Here is a 7,421-nt window from a genome sequence, read left to right on the forward strand (position 1 = left end):
ATCAAAAAAAGTAATGATTACTTTAAAAAAATGCAACATTACACTACACTGTCACATCAAAAATAATTTACACTGAACAAATGACATTTACCAACAACAATTATCTGACAGTCTAAAGCATACTTTTCATAAATGAAATATTTGAAATCCTTTTTTAAGACTCTAAGCAGTTCTACTGCGTTTTTATCGAAAACGGTTGAAATTATCATGTTTAAACAAGAGTACCAATTTTACGTAAAAATGATGTTTACGTCATATTTTCTAATAAAAATTACTAAAAAGTTTCATCAGAAAAAGTTTAGACTCAATTTGATCATTAGGAATGATCCACGTGGCGCCCTCTATGACAAAACGTAAAATTGTAAATAAAATACTATTTCTTGTCTAAGATTATGCCTCTGTGCCAATTTTGATAGCAATTTATAAATATACAGGGAAACTATTAGCAAAAAACGAAAAACAAAAATTAACACCCTGTATCTTTTTTCTCAGCAACATTTTATTAAGGCATATTTGGCCCAATAGCCATATTGTGGTCCAAATAACCTGTCCTTAGTCTATGTCCCAACAGTTATGACTCACCCTGTATAAATATATATATATATATATATATATATATATATATATATATATATATATATATATATATATATATATATATATATATATATATATATATATATATATATATATATTATAATAATCTAAAAATTATTATTTATCTGGCGCTACGCTCAGAAAAATTGAATTAACTGATGATTCTACAGAAATGACTACAGAGCCAATTCAGGAGACACAACGATCCTGTGAAGAAAGAATTAAACATCAATTAATTACTACACCAGGTGGGTTGCTCACTATGGAAGCAACTATAGTAAGAATAAAAACGGGAAACGATATGCTTTAAATTGCATCAGTATAGTTAGACCGCAAAATCCAATATTTAATGAAGAGATAAGTGCCATACTAGATAGAAAAACCCAAAATCATTATAGGAGATCTAAACGCAAGATCGCGTAATTTGTTTGATAGAACAACGAATCAAAACGGAAGATTATTATGTGGCTATCTCAAATAAGTAGGTACATGACACCATAGTTGTAGGATCTACAGAACCTATATACTTTCAAGGAGAAGACTGACTTCCTGCATATCTAGATACCTCAATTCTACAAACCAACACCAATTACAAACAGTAAATGAGGGCGAAGGACAACACAACCCAATGATACTGACCCTGGGAGCTGTAGAAACAAAACATTTGCGCACCTACAAAAAGAAAAGGACAGGTTGGCTAAACTACAAAAAAATTATGACTGATAACATCTAAGCAATACCAACGATAAACACAAAACTAGAGGAAAGTGTACTAAAACTAGAAAAAAAAATATATAAAATGCTGTAAATTCAAACACTACAGAAGTAAAATCAACGAAAAAAAGGAAGATTTAGGAAAATCTGCAATGAACTGAAAGAGCTGATCTAAGAGACAAACAGGTAAAGAAGAAGAGCTATTAGAACATGACACCAAGAAGAAAAAAGGATTGCGAATAAACTAAATAGGGAAGTCAAGAAACAAAACAACTACAAAATCATGGAACTTTTTTTTAACAAAATATCCCAAGGTGATATTTTTTATTATAACTGCAATCTGATCTGTAAAGATCAATAAGCAGTTTTTATCTAAGTTAAATTACTAACAAAAAGCCTTAAAACTAAAGACCTACCCCTAGCGTTCCTTAGAATCTAATAACTTAATTAAACACATTTTGACTATACTGCACTGTACTTTGCTTTATACTATCACTTCACCATCTTGAAAGGTTTCTTCCTCTTGAGTCTTCTGACCAAATTCACATTGTCAAGGAGCTGGATGGTCTCGGGGTTACTGTGGTTAAGAAGTTGTTTTTCGTGACTTCGGGCAAATCTCTCGGCGGTTTTATTAATAGTGTCTATCTCTAAGTTCCCATGGAGGTCACTGTTTTTGAGATACCAAGGGGCATTAACGATGTTCCTCAGTACTTTATTCTGAAAACTCTGGATTATGTCTATATTGCTTTTGCTAGCACAATCTCACAGCTGGATGCCGTATTGAAATTCTATTGCAGATTGACATAATGGAATGTTTTCTGAATAACCAATATACTTTCTTGTACCTTATGCCGAGCTCTTCTCATTTCTTCTTTACATGTGGTTTCCAGCGTAGCCTCGCGTTTAGATTGATGCCCAAATATTTGGTATTATTTATGCTAACCGGAGTCTGTCTTTTATTTTTATTTGTAAAGTTGATATGGATGGACTTAGTTTCATTCAACTTAATTCACCACAATTTAGTCCATTCATTAATTTGATTAATGGAAGTTTGTAGATTTCTAGCTGCTTCGTCGTGATCTTTGCCTAGGGTCAAGAGAGCAGTATCGTCTGCAAAGGTAGCTAGACTGTCAAGAGTTGATTCGGGAATATCACTGGTATAAAGCAGATATAGGACTGAGATCAACACACTGCCTAGTGGTACTCCTGCATTAATATCATTTAATTCGGAGTAAGCTTCTCCATGTTTGACTCTAAAAATTCGATTTGATATGTATGATTCCAACAACTGTGTATATTATATATATATATATATATATATATATATATATATATATATATATATATATATATATATATATATATATATATATATATATATATATATATATATTAGCTCTCCAGGCCTAGAAGGCCCATGGCTTGGGTTACTATTCTTTTCCATTCTTTTCTGTTTGTTGCTTTATTTTTCCAGTTTGGTATTTTAAGTTTTTCTATGTCTTTTTCAACATCCTTCTTCCACCTGGTTTTCGGTCTGCCTTTCTTCCTTTTCCCTCCTATTCCTCCCATTAGCATTCTTTTTGGTAGTCTAGTGTTTTCCATCCTTTGGATGTGTCCCAACCATCTCAGTCTTTGTGCCTTTATGATCCCTACGATATTCGGTTCTCCATACATCTCCTCTAATTCCATATTTGGTCTTTTTATCCATATACCATTCTATAATTTACCTCCAAATATTTTCCTGAGGACTTTTCTTTCCCAGACTTGCAGCAAGACTTGCTCGGATTTGTTCATTGTCCATGTTTCACTGGCATATAATACAATCGGTCTTATTACTGTCTTATATATTCTTATCTTAGCCCTTCTAGATATGTTTTTGCTTTTTAATAAATTGTTTAGTGCAAAAATACAACGGTTACCGGCCATAATTCTCGCTTGGATTTCTTACTTTATATTTGGTCTTCTCGTGAATGTCACTCCTAAGTACTGGAATATTTCTACTTCTTCGAATTTATATGTTTTTTCATCTGTTATTACTGTCAGATATTGTTCTTGTAGGTAATCTCTTTCTGTCCATTCCATATATTTGGTCTTTTCTTCATTTATGTACATCCCTTTCTTTCTCGCTTTCATTTCTAATCTTTTTATTATTTCTTTTAATTCTTGCTTACTCTGGCTATCAGTACAATGTCGTCAGCGAATGCTAAGCATTGGTGTTTTCTTTGATATATAAGTCCTGACCTGTTGATTCCAGCTTCTCTGATGGTAACTTCGAGGACGATACTGAACAACAGCGATGACAGTGGGTCTCCTTGTCGCACCCCCTCACTGACCTCAAACTTATCTGTTTCTTCGCCATTTATTTTAACCCTATTCTCTGTTTTTCGGAGTGTCACTTTTACCATTCTTATCAGTTTTTTACTAATTCTTTTGTCGCCTTTTTTGTGAAAAGGGCACAGTGTCGCTTCGGTCCATTCCTTCGGTAATTTTTCTTGTTCCCATATGTCTTTTAGCAACTTTTCCAAATGCTTAATTAGTACTGGTTCTCCATATTTAAACATTTCAGCTGTTACTTCATCTCTTCCTGGGCTCTTATTATTCTTTAGTTTCTCTATTATTTCTTTTATTTCTTTTTCGTTAGGCGGCCTTTCCTCTATTCGTTCTTGATCGACATTTTCCTTCACTTCTTCTTCCTCTTCATATTCTGTTGTGGGAATTTCATTTAAAAGTTCTTCAAAGTATTCTTTCCATCTGCTCAATATTTCTTCGTCACTTACTAAATTTCTTCTACTTTTGTTTTTGTAGTGTATAGGTTTTCCTTGGTACCCTTTTTTCTCATTTTTCACCCCTTGATATAAGTTTCTAATTTCTCTATTTTTATAGCTCTGTTCTATACATTTTAATTTATCTTCATTGTATTTTCTTTTCTTAGATCTTATTATTCTTTTGGCTCTTTTCCTTTGTTCATTGTATTTTCTCTCTATCTCTGTTGTTTTTTCTTGCATCATTTTCATTCTTAATTTATTTCATTCATCTAGTTCCATTTTACATTCATCGTCGAACCATTCTTTGTATTCGTGTTTTATATTTGTATTACTGGCCTGAGCTGCTTTGGTCATACATACTTTTATTTGCATCCATGTTTGTTCAATATCCCCACTTTCTGCAATATTATCTAATCCTCTGCTGACTATTTTTTCATATTTATTTTGTTCCTCTTCTGTCAGTAGTCTCACAGGTTTAGTTGCTTTATACTTTTTCTTCCGCTGGTTTCTAAGCATTGGAATAAGTTGTTTCATTTGTATTCCAACTATAAAGTGATCTGAATCTGCATCTGGACCTCTGTATGTTCTTATGTTCTTTATACATTTTTGCATATCTTTTTCGACAAGCACATGATTAATTTGGTTTATGGACTGTGTATATTGTTTGGGCAAAAGCTTACTTAATTTGCATATAAGCCCCTTGTGCCAAACCTTATCAAAACCCTGCGCCACATCATGGAAGACAGTGGATCAGACTTTTCATTCTTGTAACGTATTTTTCAATTATGTCCGTTATTCTGTAGACTTGATCTATGGTCAAGTGCCTTTCTCTGAAGCCAAACTGGTTGGATGGAATTAAGTTTTTGTCTTCTGTAATTGGTTTCAACCTTTCGAGTAATAATTTCGAACAGTTTCGAAATTACTGAAAGTAAGGAGATTGGTCTGTAGGATGAAACTTCTGTTGGTGGTTTTCCACGTTTAGCGATCACTATCACCTATGCTACCTTATACGTCGTCGGTACATACATAACTCTGAATGAGACAGTAATAAGATAGGTAAGTTTTTAAGGTAAGTTTTTTAAGACTTAAGTCTTTTCTAGAAAGTTGTTTTAAAACCGATTCGGTTACTCGATCATACCCAGGAGCTTTCTTAGGGTTAATGTTTTCTTTTATTTCATTCGCTTCTTTTGGTGTAGTTGGTCTAATTTCGTTTTCCTCCTGCATAAGGTTTCCCCAATCAAGTGTGCTTTCGCCTTCGTTTGGCTGGAAAGTCCTTTCAAGATATTCAGCAAATTTATTAGCGTTCTGTGAATTGATTTTTGCCCAACTTCCATTCCTTATTGGAGGGCTTTACAGAATCTGTCTTTTTAGTATTGCAGTGGTTTTCCAGAGTGAATAGTCTGTTTTACTGTCGGCTGAGAATTTACTTAGATAGTGACTAATTGTCTCATTTTTAATTCTTTGGAGTTCTCTCTTTAATTGCTACGTTGCGTTATTCAGTCTATTTTTGTCAGCTGGAGCTCTAGATTGATGCCATATCACGATGAATAAACGAGTTGTCTCTGGAGATAATTAATCTGGAACTCTGCTGTCAGATGGCGCCATGCTCAGAATAATTGAATTGTTTTTCCAAATTATTATCGCAAATTAAGAATTAATAAACTCGAATCTATGGAGCGCAGAATGACAGTGGAGTATGGAGAAGACGATACAACTTCGAACTTTATAGAATATTCCAGGAACCAGATATCGTAATATATGTTAAGATATGACGTCTGAAATGGATAGGGCATGTAATGCGGATGGAAAAAAATTATCCAGCTAGAAAACCGCTCCTTGATAGACCCATTGATTAGAGAAAAAGAGGAAGACACAGAAAAAGAACCCCTTGATAACATCGAAGAAGACATGAAAAATATACTTGCTTGGCGGAGGAAAGCGATGGATAGGAACGACTAGAGAGAAATTTTTGAGGGTGCTAGGATCCACGCAAGGTTGTAAAGCTAGAAAGATGATGAAGATAATCTACAAACGATTTTCTATCAATAGTATTATTTTTTATCTAAAAAATAAGTAATTTGCATTGATGTATTGACTAGCGTCATGCCCAAAATTAATTAATTGTGAACTAATTAATTGGCCTCCAAAACAACTGACCCATTACAATAATGTACTAATTTTCTACAATCGATTGCATGCATATTCTCATTATTCTTATCAGAGAAATATAGAAAAAATAATAGAAAACGTTTCGTGCAGTATTTCGGCACTTCTTCAGTTCTAATGATTGTAAAGTCATATAAAGATGTCAAACAATGTCAAATGCATAGGTTTAAGTGTTAGAACATACATTTAAAAATGACAATAAAAATACAGTAAAAAACATATTAAGAGTTTTTTTCTAAATTTCTACAAACATTAAAAAGTCACAGTATGTTAACAAGAAAACAATATAATAAAATATTTCTATTCTATCGCTGCTGTAAAATATAACGAAACGTGAAGCCAGGAGAAAAAGTAACTTGTTTTAATTAGAACTTAAGTACACAATTTAAAAAAAATTATAAAAAGAGGCATGGAAAGTTAACTTTATTATTAGAAACACCAAAGAATTTAAAAAAACAACTTTTAACAGATAGGGCTCGACTATTGCGAAAAGAAAAACAAAAATTATTATGGCTTCCTATATATGGAAATCAGACTTCCTATGAAAAATTAACTGGATAAAAAAGTTACTCGTTGGACAGAATAGAAAAATCAAATTTTTATAAATCTGGATTAAAAAGCAAGGTTGAAAATATGAAGGTTGAATATATTTTGAAAGCCTGAATTTGAATAGTTTACATATATTTATTTATGTACCTCCTTATCTAAATTTTGGTCTTCCTTTTGACCTGCTTAGTGGCGGCTGCCTTATTATTTTCTTTAGTATATCATTCCCTGTGTCAAAAAATGTCCAATCTTTATACTTCTGATCTGTGTAGAGATTGCATGTTCCATGCCGCTTTACCTAAATGATGTTCCTTTTTCTCGTGTAGTCATCGTCGTTTGATCAGTACGGTTTCTCTTTGAAGTCTACAGCTGATTTTTATAGGATCGGTTTGTTAGCCCAGCCCCAACCTGGAGGACAAGAATTTTCTGTAGGGATTAATTTATTTCCTTAGCTGGTTTGCTCTAGGTTTAAGGCGTCCCAGACGCACTCGTTAGCTACATGAAACGTACCCCTTGATCTCCATGAATTCCCTAAAAGTCTCAGAATAGACGTGAAAGTAGGATTTGTTCGCTTATGAAAACTGAGTATTTCTTGAGAGCTTTGCTGTAACATTATGAATACTTTCCGATAAT

Source organism: Diabrotica undecimpunctata, chromosome 10 (genome assembly GCF_040954645.1).
Source record: "Diabrotica undecimpunctata isolate CICGRU chromosome 10, icDiaUnde3, whole genome shotgun sequence".
Taxonomy (NCBI): Eukaryota; Metazoa; Arthropoda; class Insecta; order Coleoptera; family Chrysomelidae; genus Diabrotica; species Diabrotica undecimpunctata.